Raw genomic sequence first — 15964 nt, 5'->3', positions numbered from 1 at the left:
TAGCTTGAAGAAGGAATATTCAAAGCTAACAGAGAGCATATTAAAAAGAAACAACAACAGAACAATTTAAGTAAATAAATAGATCTGAAAATGAATTTTGACCCCATGATTTGAAAATTATGGCAAAGATAATGAAAAGGATAAGAGGAAGTCTGCTAATTAGCAAGAAGTCCGATCATCATATTTATAATTTTATGCCATTTTGGCGCAAGCCTCCTTTGTAACCCCTGACAAAAACATTCCGTGTTCGCTCAAGCATGAACGAAACAAATTTGTTTTAATAGCATTTGAAAGATAAGACCTTAGAGCACCTATTAACACCAAAATATAGACATCATAATTTGAAACAAAAATTTTATAGACTTTTCAAATCTGTCCCGTTTTTTTGATACGCACTGTACCAAGAAAAAGGATGAAAGAAAAAAAGCAAAATATGTCATTAATTCCTAAATATGTTTTCAAAATCTATCGCAAAAAATACTTTTTGTGTAAAAAAAATAACAAAAATGCTTGAGGGCGTGATCGACATATTGTAAACTTTGCCCAAGCAGCCCAACATACCGTATTTGACCTCGGCTCATATTGTTATGGATCAGTATGCTACTGTGTCCCTGTATCCAACTGAATACCCAAATTGGATCTGATTATAACCTACAAGAGAAAGAAAAAGCAAAATAAACTTGGGATAATACTTGAAATATTCATGTGACACAAAAAGAGCAGTCAGAGGGGATCGTCAATAAAAAGTGAAATTAAAAGTTGCCAATCCAATTACTTGTTTGAATGAATATTATTCTATATAATGAAATACAAAATAACATGTGAGAATATGAGATCACTAACTTGCTCATTGGCATGCATATTTATAGTTCATCGAAATAATGGGGGGAAAATAGGCTTTCAGTTTAACTTTGTTATTTCTTGTCCAACTTTGGTGAAGTGTTTTAATTGACTGTTTGATTTTACTTTATCTGTTCAAATCTTGTTATTTTCAGCCTGAAGTACCACTTTAAGAACATAATTAAGCTTAAGCAGCATAGAGTGTCTATCCACCTCCCCTATCCCCTCCCTTAAAATTTCACATGGGCATTATCAAAAAGATCTCTAGCTTTCGCCATCGCGTAAACCGAGCCAATACATTAAAGGTAAACTCACGGCTACCGTAGCACCGATAATCATCGATCTACATGTAAGATGGAATTTACAGCTGGCAGATTTTTGTAAAAATTGTGACTTGCTGCTTGTAAGTTTCCAAATCGTTTCTATAATTAATGTTGTTAATTTACTAAATGAACGGGATCATCGAATGGCCTCGTATTAACCGACATATTTGGGGGATATGGGGACATGATAAAAAATGACGAGATAATAATGACGAGACATGACCGTCGCCGTCGGGTCGTCTTGCAGATATCGGCACCATGGGCACGGTCCCGGTACGGTACGGCGGCAGCGGCTAGCGGCGCACTGAACTGGCATGACCCAATTCAGTGTCTCTGCACTGCAATGTGTGTAGCGCCATTTAAATGGTGGGTCTGTGACGTGCAGTGTTGAGTGACTTGAACTAGTTTTTGAGAGTTGGGCTGCCGAGAGTTGAGTTGACACAGTGAATATTTGTGAGTGATTTATCGATTGTCAACTGGCATGACTGACTTTTTGAGCAAACTTCTTCAATTCCGTTCCCCACCAGAAAAGGCATAAGGCACAACTAGTTTCTAGCAACTACAACTTCAAGTACAAGTCAAGTGAAATGTCATTTAACAGTCTCAGTCTCGGTCAAAGTTGAATTGTAACATTCTCACCTCGTTTCCATATATTGCGATCGGCAACGTTCTCGCCAGTGTAGAACACACGCGTCGCATGCGACACACGCAAATTCCACAAGCTCCTGGTGCGTCACGCGCAAAAAGTGAGCGACACAGGCAAAAAAAAAAATTATAAAAAGTGAGGGAAAATCATCGAAAATAATTGTTGCATCCAGGGTTGGCGATTTTTTTGATTTTTTTAAAAAAATCAAAAAAATCGGATTTATTTGATTTAAATCAGATTTTTTTGATTTAAATCAGATTTTTTTGATTTTTTTAAAGTTCCTTCGAAAAAAAGGGTAATTATTCCCCCCCCCTTACTCTTACAATGACATCAATATTGATGTTATACATTTCACCCCTAATATTGTTCTTAACCACATATTTTGTAATTAAAATCCAGTAAAAATGGACAATTAAAATAAATTTGAGGAATCATGTATCTGAACTTAATTCTATCATACATAGGCCTATGAAGGAATATTCCATTGGGAATTCCCAGTGAGTAGAGAAAATTCCCCTCTGGGATTTTTCATTCAAATATTTAAAAAATCCAAGAGAAAAAATCCCTTATCAAAACTGCCAACAAACCCTTTGCCAATTACTAGTATTCATGTATATTGTAAGAGAAATAATTCAAATCAATGATTTTTTTCAATTAGTCACAGCTTTACAATAGTCAAAGAGAGACTACAACTGTATATGTTTAGGATCTTTTTGATAAAAAGCTCTTCTCTTGCTACAGATATAGATGCAAAACTCTCAGTTTTGGAGAACAATATAGGAGATAGCTTAGTCAAAGGGTGACTATACTACATTCTGTTACTGTGATTTTTTTACATTAATCTACAATTTTTATTCCCATATTCTCTACAAAAAAAATCTGTTTGATCCATGAAGTATGAAAAAAAATCTACTTTTAACTTAAAGGATAAAAACTGCAAAACTGCTTAAATTACAACATATGTATTACAAAAAGAAGTATTTTATTTTAAATGAGACACAGCTTACAACTGCCAATGATTGTAACTGAAGTACCTGCATCTTAACATTAAAATGCAGTGTTAATTCTGAGTTTTGCAAATTGTTGTTATAGAGCTCTTTCCATTATTACATGCAGATACAAAACTTCCATTATTTGTAGCACTGAACATAAAATGGGCTGCAGTGACTTAAAAGGTTTATAAGAGAAAGCTTTTCTCAACAGTCAAATTATGACTGTACTACATTATGTTAATGTGATTTTTATAATTATGTTATTCAAAACATCAAATGTATGATAAATGTAACAATACGAAATAAGAGGCATGTTAAATATGTTGATTACATGCAGGTATCATTTTTTTATTTTACATGACAGAAGTAGTTATGTGTAGGCAAAGGATCAAAACTGGAAAACTGCCAACAAACCTTTTCTCATTGACTTTTATATATTATATATTTTTTTTTACAAACTGCTCTCTGAAAAGTCTTTGGATTATGTGAAAACTTTACGTTAAGAAAGAAATTGACTAATAATAACTGACAAAGAATGTAAAATTTCAGAAGAAAAACTCGACATAATTTACAAAAAATTTGTACCTATTGACAACATTCATCTGTAGGGCTATTCCACGGTTACTCACGTTACATTTGGAGACACCTTGACTCATACTTGGAGCTGTAACTCCATTATTATTGATAGGAACTAAACATCTCCTTACCACAACACAGTACACAGTCTGACTATCCTTTGTATAAAAACAAAACTTGGGAAATTCTATTATGCTTCTGGCAAATCTTTGGAATGTGTCGGTTACTCACGTTACATGATTTGGACCAACCTGTGGAATTGCCCTGTAGTTTTTAATTACCTGATTTTATTAATTTGATTTTAATTTGTTTTAAGTAGATATGAAGACTTTGTTGATCTTTTATTGATATAAAGTTAATTCAAAGTTTTTCAGTTGACTTGAAGAATTAAAACTGCATTGAACAAATACTTTGTCCATGATTTGTACATTTTTCAATGGAAGTGATTTAAATCAATGATTTTTTAAAAAAAATCATGGTGATTTAAATCGCGATTTAAATCACGATTTAAATCAACGTGATTTAAATCTGCCAACCCTGGTTGCATCATTCATCATCAATCCTCAAAAATATAGAATGTTTCAGAATCATTTCGGCAACAGACAAACTACGATCTTATCACTTGACCGGATAATATCCATGCATAGACACTGGCGCATTTCCACTTCCAGCCGGCTAGCCAGCCACGCTAGCTTTGCCAGCCCGCTGGCGCGGGTAGCTAGCTGAGCCAGAGCCGGACCTGCACGCAATGTTTGGAACTGAATTGTCCGCGATGCGACGTAACTTTTCATTTTTACATGATACCGTATTCTGATAACTTTCAAGAAATTTTGATTTTAAAATGAATTGTTCCATATAATTTTCCTGGTAATTACTTGCTAAGTATATTCTTAACGTTCATTCTCAATTTCTGCTGTCATGTAACAACGAAATAATTGTTGAAATTCTTGGATGTATGAACTGTAATAGGCTTGGCCGGCCAGCGACGTGCGTATGGCAAGCTATTTTAACATTTTCTGATATCAAAAATTATTAGATTTATTGATATCAAGAATTAATTTCTTGATATCAAGAACTCATTTCTTGATATCATAAAACGATTTCTTGATATCAAGAAATTAATTCTTGATACCAAAAAACATTTATTTTTATATCAAGAATTAATTTCTAACTTGATATCAAGAATTCATTACTGATTAATAATCAGAATGATTTTTTTGCAATAAATTGACGATCGAATTCAGAAATGAATTCTTGATATCAAAGATTCATTTCTTGTGATATCAAGAATTCATTTCTTGATATAAAAAAATAATTTCTGGATATCAAGAATTCATTTCTTTAAAAAAATCAGATTGATTTTTTGCAATACATTGACGCTCGAAATCAGAAATGAAAATGAATTCTTGATATCAAGAATTGATTCCTGAATAAATATCAGAATGATTTTCTTGATATCAAGAATTCATTTCTTGATATCAAGAATTAATTTCTGAATAAAAATCAGAATTATTTCTTGCAATATATTGATGCACGAAATCAGAAATGAAAATGAAGACCTTGATATCAAGAATTAATTTCTTGATATCAATAATTCATTTGTGAATAAAAATCAGAATGATTTCTTGCAATATATTGATGCATGCACAAAATCAGAAATGAAAATGAAGATCTTGATATCAAGAATTAATTTCTTGATATCAAGAATTTCTGATTGAAAATCAGAATGATTTCTTGCAATACATTGACCCTCGAAATCAGAAATGAATTCTTAATATCAAGAAATTAATACTTGACATCAAGAAATTAATTCTTGATATTAGAAAATGTGAATGAATGTTAAAACGGTTTGCGATATACATGTGGATGATTTTGTGAAAGGAAAAAAGCGAGATCCCGGGAGCGAGATGTTAATGTTATTTGTATGACAGCTAATTTGCTGGATTCACCATTTATTTTTCATTCTTTCATCTAAAACAGACTATAATTTCTTGTATTGTTTTTCACATGTGTGTACAGTTCTATTGATTGATGTTCTGGGGGGGGGGGTGGCGTGAGATCGATGTTTAGGTATTTTTAATCGATATGTCATGCCAACTCCCCCGCCCCTAGATCCTGCATCGTACAGATCAGAAATATGCCTAAGACTTTGCAACATCTCTCTAAAGGGAATTTGAATTGCAAAATGATGAAAATGGTCAACACATTTTCGAAGTCTGAACCTGAAAAAAAATAAAGCATGGTAAAAATGAATAAGTGATTTTGTATATTTCCAATATTTCCCAACTGAAAATTAACTTACTGAAAACACACGTTCGTGATACGTAGGTGTCATTTTCAAGTGACCAAACATTAAAGCGGGAGTTCACCCTGACAAAAAGTTTATTGTAAACATAGCAGAACTTAAACATAATGATAAGCATTGATGAAAGTTTTACGAAAATCCATCAAAGACTTTAAAAGTTATTAGAATTTGTATAATTTTTTTTTATTTGTATAGTCGCTGATTGAAAAAAAATCAATGAAATGTCCGTCACCACCCAAAGCAATCGCTCTCATGGCTCATGTTTTAAAATGACCTCAGTGGCTGCCCAAATGATACCCAAGAGAAACGATTTTCATCTCATGTTTACCTGATTTAATGGTTCAGCAAATCTTGGCAGATTATCTAAATTTGTTGTCCAGTGTCCTGATGACAGATCTAGCCCAGCTGCTTCACCCAAGCTATTACGCAATGTACCTTATATGACGAAGGAGGTATCACTTGCTTTGGCTGTAGCTTCATTTTTTTATTTCTTAAAGGGGAAGTTCACCCTGAAGAAAACTTTGTTGTGAAAATAGCAGAAAAAATAGTAAAAAAAATTGGTGAAGGTTTGAGGAAAATCCGTTAAAGAGTAAGAAAGTTATTAGAGTTCAAAATTTTGGATTTGTGACGTCATAAACGAGCAGCTGCCCCATGTGTTATGTAATAAAAAATGTATGAATTTCAAATTTTGTATGGTTCCTGATGACTTAATTTTGTTTTCTTTTCATGATCGGGTATGAAATGATTTGGCTATTGATATACAAAAGTTGCAGTGAAAACCATTTTCAATTTTCTGAGAAAATGACATTTCATTGATTTTTTACCATTTGCTATGTAGGAATGCTGCTCGCATATGACGTCACAAATCAAATAATTGAAATTCTAATAACTTTTTAATTACTTGATGAACTTTTCTCAAACCTTCGGCAATATTTTTTATTATTTTTTCTGCTATTTTTACAATAAACTTTTTGCCAGGGTGAACTTCCCCTTTAAAGAGTTCATAGCAAAAGCCTAAAGGTATATAAAATATATTTTAACTCGTTAGGACCTCAAAAATTTTTAAAACATTCCTAATGGATCGTTCATTAATCTGACATTTTTGTGACTTCTATTTCGTTTTATTTTCTTTCCCGCGGTTGTCAGAAAAATGCGTGATTTATATTTATTTTTGGAGAACGGGAGTCCGTACCGAAAGGTATATTAAATATATTTTAATTCATCAACACATCAAAACAATGTTAAAACATGTCCTGATAGATGCGTGATTTATATTTCCTTTCGGGGAACGGGAGTCCGTACTGAAAGATATATCAAATATATTTTGATTCATCAACACCTTAAAACAATGTTAAAACATGTCCTGAGATAGATCGTTCATTAATCTTAGATGTTTGTGACTTCTATTCTTTCATTTTCATTTCCGCTGTTGTCAGAATAAATGTGTGAATTTTATTTCTGAGAGTTCAAAACGAAAGGTATATGAAATATATTTTAACTCGTTAGGACCTCAAAACAATTTTACAACATACCTAATCGATCGTTCATTAATCTGAGATGTTTGTGACTTCTAATTAGGTGATCTGTCAATCGACAGATCAACTATTAATTTCGTACGAATTTTCTTTTTTATTTATTTATTTTTATTTTTCCGCCCTTTTCTTGTTAGTACAAAATCTCCAAATCTACATCATCAATTTTCATCAAAATATCATCAGATATGGGGACTTATCATGTAATGTGTATAAAGCAAGTTCAAGGTCAAAAGGTCATCATGACGTCATCTAGACGCCATTTTGTAAAATCACATTATCAATCATATCTTCATTATCAATTATCAAAAGTTAACAATATTCACATCACATTAACTTCAGGTCAAGGGTCAACTGCCCATGTCATCAAAGGTCATGTAAAGGTCACGACGTGCGCGTACGCGCGCATCAAAATTTTAAAATGCTCAAAATCACTTTTTGACCAAAACAGAGTACGAATCAGGTCATTTTAAGCATTTCAAAAATTTGCGCGCGCGCACGATTACGCGCGCGTTCCCGCGCGTAACGGCACTATAAAACATAGGATCGCCATTTTTTACATATCAATGCACCGATAATATAATTCTGAACAATTTGATACCTTGATCAACCTTCTACGACAAGTAATAAAGGAATTAGCCTCCATCAAAGTTTACAGCACGCACGCGCGCGCGCACTAACCATAGACAATATATGTGCAAAAACATGCCTATACAAAATTCATTATAGCTCTTAAGGTAGTCCGTTGACCCCCATTTTTTTTTTCATATTCGAATAGAGTATGGATGGGAGATGTGATTTCATGTCACATTTGACCCGAAATTTTATCATGACGTCATCAAAATGGCGTCGGAACTCAAAATTCCCATTTTGCTACTTATGACGTCATCGTAATTATGCAAATTTGACTCTAACTCTGTTAATATTGGTCAATTTTTGCTCAGTTTTTTTCTACGTTGTAGCTGAGGACATACTCTTTCTATTGTGATGGGTATATTTACATTTTAAGGATCGGATCATCCTGAAAAATGTCAAGTTATAGAGGCATGTCATTTTCGCTCATTTTGTGTGCAATCTCTATGGGAAATGACTTTTTCTCAAAACTGGATTTTACATTCCTCAATTTCGCGAGGCAAATCTCCATTTCTATTGGTTAGTTTTCTCTGAGCTTGAACTATGTTGTAGCTGAGATTGTAAGCTATCGCATGTGTGGTCTTCGTTTTCCGATCAGATGCCGGGATCATGCCCGTATTTCACTTGCAAAATTGGATTTGAGATCCTCTTAATTTGCTTGTGTAGAAAGTCTATGGGATACAGTGCAGCTCAATTGGTAAGGCACCAGACTTGCATCCTTAAGTTCGAAGGTTCGAACCCAAAAGTGGACATAAATTTTTTTTCTTTTTTTTTTCTTTTCAACTTTTCGCAAATGTTCCTTAATCACCATTACAAGGTATATTAGTTCAAATATCGCACAATAAAGTAGGTTAAAATCGTTTTTAATAGGCCTATAACATGTACAATGTGTATCGCCTACACCTACATGTATTTCACATATTCTCATTCCCTCTTTTCAAGAGTATTCAACATGTTCTTTTCGTAAGAAAGTTCAGTTTTCATCATGATGATCATATTTATCTCAATAAACATGCTGATTGTCTTCGTGTTCATAAAATCAGAGACAGATCACCTAATTCGTCCTCATGACGAATTAAAATTCTAGTTTGTCTTATTTTCTTTCCCGCGGTTGTCAGAAAAATGCGTGATTTATATTTATTTTTGGAGAACGGGAGTCCATATATAACGAAAGGCATCTCAAACACCTCAAAACAATGTTAAAACATGTTCTGATAGATGCGTGATTTATATTTCCTCTCGGAGAACGGGAGTCCGTACTGAAAGATATATCAAATATATTTTAATTCATTAACACCTCAAAACAATGTTAAAACATGTCCCGATAGATCGTTCATTAAACTTAGATGTTTGTGACTTCTGTTCTTTTGTTTTCATTTCCGCTGTTGTCAGAATAAATGTATGAATTTATTTCTGAGAGAGTTCAAAGCGAAAGGTATATAAAATATATTTAAACTCGTTAGGACCTCAAAACAATTTTAAAACATACCTAATCGATCGTTGAGATGTTTGTGACTTCTATCTTGTCTTATTTTCTTTCCCGCTGTTGTCAGAAAATTGCGTGTTTTATATTTCTTCTCGGAGAACGGGAGTCCATACCGAAAGGTATATCAGATATATTTTAATTCATCAACACCTTAAAACATGTCCTGAGATAGATCGTACATTAATCTTAGATGTTTGTGACTTCTGTTCTTTTATTTTAATTCCGCTGTTGTCATATACATGTACATGTGTGATTTTTATTTCTTAGAGAGTTCGAAACGAAAGGTATATCTTACATGTAACTCGTAAGGACATCAAAACAATTTTTAAACATACCTAATCTAATGTATCGCGGGTGTTCGGTTTCAAAAGATGGGTGCAAATTAGCATGTAAAATCGTCGTATTCGTCGATATATACGCTGATTGAATCGGAGTCGCCGTGTGAAACATGGGAATCTGATCTGCTTAATTTTCTGCACAAATGAAATGAAAACTGGGTAAAATTGATGAATATTTTGGCAGATATGATGCTTAAAAGATTAGTTGATCGATAAGGGATAGTTCCAACCATATACATGTAGACAGCTTGTAGCCGTCTGTTTCAAGGAGTATTTTAAAATTTTTTTGTTTTTTCAATTTCTCCTCGTACACAGACGGCTCGCTATGCTATCGTGCAGCCACCATTAGGGGACTTACATGTACAATGCAAAATCCCCCTGTCGGGGCTCTTCAATTTTTGTCTTTAATGAATCAAACTTTTAAAAATTAACGCGACCGAAATGCAAATTAATATTACCTTTTAGCATTAATTGTCAAAAAATGGGGAAAGATCAAGTTAAAAGGAACAAAAACAGTGACTTACCTCTTCTGTCGCGCAACTTCACTTCCCCATTTTATCCGGTCTGTACATATCGCGCTAGAACTTCGGTCTCTGTATATTTGGTGAGTGAAGCCAACGGAGTTAGCGGAACAACCAAAATACAGAGACTGAAGCTTTTGGTCTAAGTCAGGTATTGCTTCGTGAACAGCGAAACCAAGTAAAGCGATGTCTGACTAAGGATTCGAATGATTGGTGTCGTCGAGATGGAAGCCGAAATACAGCCATTGGCATTACCGATCGCAATATTCGGAAAAGCGTTGGGTACATTGACCTTGAAATGTGACTGAGAGACTTGCTATGACATTTGTGAACATTTACTGGTGGTGAGGTATGCTGGTAATCGGCCGGTGCAAAACTGCATTAGCACCAAGATTCGCCTGCGGCAGCTCACTTGTTTGTTCGCCACATATTGTTTATTGACCTTGAAATGTGACAGAGACACTTGCCAAGACATTTTGTGAACAATATCTGGTAGGGAAATTTGCTCGAAGTTGGCCAGCGCGAAACTGCATTAGCGCTGTCAACTAATTACTGTCAACTGTTTGTGTGACTTGGACCTTTTTTTGCCGGTGCCAGTGTTTTTGTTGTCAGTTTTGAACTTGGGGATGGGCAAATTGCCTACTGGCACAGGCCCTATATTACTGTAAAATTTATTACTTTCAAGAAGTTTTAAATTTAATTTCTTTTATTTTATCATACATTCTACTAGTCTGGAGGTGTCTTGAGAATAACAACTAACATTCATACCAATAATGCAAATTCAATTTTCCTGATGCCATTGTTATCCTTATTATACATGTAAAAATGATGTAAGTACTGCGACTGGTATGCCAATATGTCACTTAGATGTAGAAGTTACATGTAGATGTATCCAGCAGCTAATAGTCCCAACTGAAATATAATTATTCAGTGCATATCCAAAAAGTTTGCACTTTGTTCAAATGAAAAATTTGTAATATCTTGATGATTTGTTATTATTAATGACAATATGAACATCATATTTGCACCAAACTGGGAAAGAATTACAAGTATATTTATTAAAGTGGATGCTGGTACAGTATGTATTGTATATCATAAAGATTACAGTGTGCAAAGTTACTTATAAGATTGAGTTGAATAGGCTTGATTTTTTTCTCGTTATTCTCTTTTTCTTGTTGCCATGCTTGAGAAAGTGTGGAGAATTCATGCATAATTGTGTAAATCCCTTAATAGCAAAGGACAACACATAACCTTGAAAGAAGAATATTGGAGGTGTTTGAAATGAACTTTTGTTTACTTTGAGTTTATATCCCTCATATCCAGCTGTCACAAATAATGTGAAGTTATGTTTACCGAGGGTTGAAATGTTCAGTATCAAAGTTATTCAAGCAAGTTGCAATACTATCATTCTTATCTTCATGGATCGAAAAATGCGAATAAAATATGAAAAATAGATATTATGGTCAAGTTGTTTTATTGCCTTTATTCGTTGAAACTGCTTGAAAATCAGTATTTTTCACAAACCCAATTCTGTTAGTTAGCTTTACAAATGTGTTCAGTGCTCACTCAAGCATAATATTCAGGCAATTATCATACTGGCATCTGATACATGTAGAAGAGAGAGAGAAGCCCAATGTTACATAGATGCAGGCAATGTTACAATGGAAAACACTCCGTCCCTTGGATAGGATGTTAATTGGAGGCCCCGTGTAGAGCAGAGTCATCACCTTTGCACAAAGAACCCACTGCACTATTCGTATAGGAGTAGGGGAAACCCCACCTGCACTCCCCCCATCAGTTATTGCGGGAAGAGAGACCTGCGGGTCATAGTGATTCAGTTCGCTTTTCGCCTCCCAGGCACAGATGAAGAGCATAATACTCTCTGTTAATACACAGAATGCATGTTTATGTAGATCTACTCGAGTAGTCAACGTGTACATGTAATACTTTTGGTGTCATGATTTCTTTTGTACCTTCATAAGAGTACATAAGAAGTTTGCCCCTCTTGTCTAGTGGACAATCATATTGTTGGTAATCCTACTGAGATTGTGAGTCTATTTCTTTGGTGCTTCTAGTTCATAGAAGGCGGTGCTGCACCAGCCCGAGTTTGCTCAATCTTGAGATTTTAGCCCGATCAGCCCTCTCGAGATTCAAGAAACCCTGCCTCTACCATCACATTAATCTCAAGAAGAGCACAGGCACAGATGAAGAGCATAATACTCTCTGTTAATACACAGAATGCATGTTTATGTAGATCTACTCGAGTAGTCAACTTGCATGTACATGTAATACTTTTGGTGTCATTTTGATTTCTTTTGTACCTTCATAAGAGTACATAAGAAGTTTGCCCCTCTTGTCTAGTCGACAATCATGTTGTTGGTAATCCTACTGAGATTGTGAGTCTATTCCTTTGGTGCTTCTAGTTCATAGAAGGCGGTGCTGCACCAGCCCGAGTTTGCTCAATCTTGAGATTTTAGCCCGATCAGCCCTCTCGAGATTCAAGAAACCCTGTCTCTACCATCACATTAATCACAAGAAGAGCGATTCCTGCTTGAGCAAGGCATTGATGCATTTTGGTATGGCGCCGTGAATAAATAATCCCGAGTGCGAATTAATGGGATAATTCGTAAAATACATGTAGCGCACTATTTTGCAAATAATCCCAAGTTGACTTGGGATTGCAATCTCAAGATCAATCCTATGAACTACATGTAGCGTGATAATTGCATCTCCATTGTATATTATCTTGAGATTGTTCAGATTGGGATAATTTGCCGGATCAGAAATAGCGCCAGATTGAAAACTCTGGCTGGTGCAGATGTCCCTAATGCCCAGTGTGATTTCTCATCATGTCTATCTCATATTCACTGGATTTCTTGCTAGACAAGTAAAGCTTTTTTTTTTGGTATGCCATATTTGTAATTATTTTGTCTCTTCAATATTTTTGTAAGTCACCTTTTTCTTTACAGTTAATCATCTCAATATTTTCCTCACATTCTTCAATATCATACTCACCTACATGTACCTTATATGTATACATGTATCCTTGACATGTAAAATGATTTTGTCTTAATTTCTTTGTCATGTCAATATTTTTGTATTCCAATATATCTTGCTCTATCAATGACATCTAAAATTGCTGATTTAAAAAAAAAATGATTACATTTGATTTCATTTAACAGAACCTAAACATAGATGCATATTTTTCTTTCTTAATTTCTATAATTTTTAGTATCTGTAAAAAATGTCATTGGACTTAAGGTATGAAATATCAAAGACATTGATTAGAAGACCTACATGTAGGGCCAGTGAATATTTTTTTGGAGGCATCCCTTCCATACATTTACATTTGAAAATAAATCATTAAAAATGATTCAAAGGAGCTGTTTTTTTGTACACATGTACATGTACATTACATACTGCATGTACATGTACATTCAGTTGTGCTTGAACATATAAAGTTAAAATGTCATTCTCATATTAGATGGTTTCAGACTCAGACTACCTCGAAGTTCGTCAGTTCCAGGTATTCTCTGATCGGGAAATTTACCCCGATCAGGAAATACCAGGTATTTTGGTAATGTGAAAGCAAACTACGCATTATTTCCCCGAAAGAAAATACCCGCTTAAATAGTAGGTACTTGGCAAAAGTATGAGAACTTTCGCAGGCATTTTTCCAAGTTCGCAGGTATTTTGGCAATGCGAAAGCAATTTATGGGAACTTTAAGCCCAGCTTGACGTTTGGCGCGGGCGCCGTGGGTGGCTGCTGGGCTAGTGATTTTGAATCTCGCACCTTGTCTGCTTATCAGACCATACTGCGCATGCTCCTAACTTCGAGAATTTATCCCGAAGAGTATGTTTCGGGGCTGTGTGAATGCAGGAATAATTAGTGGGTATTTTTTAGCCTAAAAAGTTCTCGTAATTTAACGGGGATTCTTATGATCAAGGGGGTTTGAAACCATCTACTGTGTACTGGTATTGTACTCTTCACAATGTCACTTTCTGGAGACTCCACATATATTAACCTGGCATTAATGCCTTGACACTATGAGTCACACTATTAAGTATTGAGCTTGTACCTGTAGGGCTACATGTATAATCAAGGTAAATATTGACATTTTTTTCTATAATTGTAGTTCAAGAAACAAAAGCATGCATTTGTACATTGTGTGAGGGAAGCAAGGGTAGGAAATCAAAGGAACTATGTAGGTTTTAGTCTGTGACTGTGTACATGTACTTGTACAATATTGTTTTATCACCAATTAATTCCCCATTTCAGCAGATGTATGTTACAGGTGTATGTTGTAAATTCTACATCATGATATGATATGGCATTGTACACTCAAGGTACATGACAGCATTAGGAAGAACTTTGTTTTCTTCAGTTTTTATATGCCTGTCCTATGGGACGTATTATTGCATCATGCTCGGTGTCCGTCCGTCTGTCCATCTGTCTGGCTCTGTTTTATAGCTCCATGGTAAAACCAACCATTCAAATTCAAACTAACCCCCCCCCCCTTCCCCATCTTTATTGTACATGTCAGTCTGATATGGTTTGGATTGGGTTATAAATCAGAACTTGAATTTACAATGTAGTTGAAACACCACATTTATACTAAAGTTCAGATTCTAACAAAAAGTTGTGAATGTAGTTGTGTAGTCATGTTGAGTAGAAAATATCCAGTTGGTGCGCGTTTTATTTTATTTTTTTGCTGATTACATGTAGGCTTGGAATGGGATGAAAGCAAGATTTCAAAACCACAAATGCTCAGATGGCAAAAAAAAATTTTGTTATGATTGATATCCTATTCTGACATATTTATTCAAATATTTGTTGAAATATTCATTGGAATACAAAAGATGTAGAAATTATTAGAAAGTAAAAGATAATTGAAGATTCCTCAATATGTGAATAATAAATAAAATGTGTTGTTTTATTACATGTATCTGATGGTATATCCTTTGGCTTTGCAATATGGTTTTTTGACTTGTCTAGACTGAACATCCTTGATCATTTTTTGCAGCTTTAATCCATTTTGCTTCAAGCTTTCCTTGTTAGTTGTGCATCGCAGTCATTATTCAGTGGATCCAAAATTAATCTTGCATGACAATGATGTGAAAATCCAGGGGTTCACAACAATACCTCTTTTTGGGTCTGTTTTATTCTCTCTCTTTCTCTTTCTCTCTTTCTTTGTTTGCTTTTCTTAGGTTTTTTTTCTCATTGTATTTGGAACAAGAAGTTTTGTACATGTACATGACATCACAGATGAGCAGCTCCTAGTATATCGTATTACGTGTACATGTACGTGATGATGTGGGAAAGCAGCTCGCATATATATTATTAGTAGTATTTATTTGTACTGCGCTTTTCCCATTAGGCCCAAAGCGCTTACAATGAATTAATAAGAAGTAATATATAAAAACTACAAAGTATGAGGTCACAAATAAATTTTTCAAAAGTCATCCATGTATTGTAACTATTTATTGATAGATTTTCATCAAACCACCACCGATATTTTACTATAGTTTTTCTGCTTTTAATACCGGTAACCAATTTTTCACAAGGGTGAACTTCTCCATCAATACCTTAGTGATTATCTGCAGTATTTTGTAGCTGGGCTACATACATGTAATAATGACAATGGACTATTTCTAAATTATACAATGTTTTATTCTGATAACCATTTGATCCAGCTATTTTAGGGTGAATTCATGAAAGAGGTATACACGCATATTACTGTAAGTCCCATTCAGTGATGCTTATACCCTTTT

The 15964-nt window shown here is 34.4% G+C and overlaps 1 protein-coding gene across 1 annotated transcript in view; it reads left to right on the top strand.

The window, feature by feature from the left end:
* The first annotated feature begins 1176 nt into the window (after positions 1-1176).
* The window catches only part of LOC121418706 (dyslexia-associated protein KIAA0319-like protein), a 66680-nt gene continuing 51892 nt past the window's right edge, over positions 1177-15964 (top strand). The window contains exon 1 of the mRNA XM_041612768.1: positions 1177-1243. The gene's annotated coding sequence lies outside the window, so the exon portion shown is untranslated. The remainder of the gene's footprint in view (positions 1244-15964) is intronic.

The sequence above is a fragment of the Lytechinus variegatus genome, chromosome 1, assembly GCF_018143015.1.
Source record: "Lytechinus variegatus isolate NC3 chromosome 1, Lvar_3.0, whole genome shotgun sequence".
NCBI classification, from domain to species: Eukaryota; Metazoa; Echinodermata; class Echinoidea; order Temnopleuroida; family Toxopneustidae; genus Lytechinus; species Lytechinus variegatus.
This window is presented reverse-complemented; position numbering and strand designations above follow the sequence as displayed.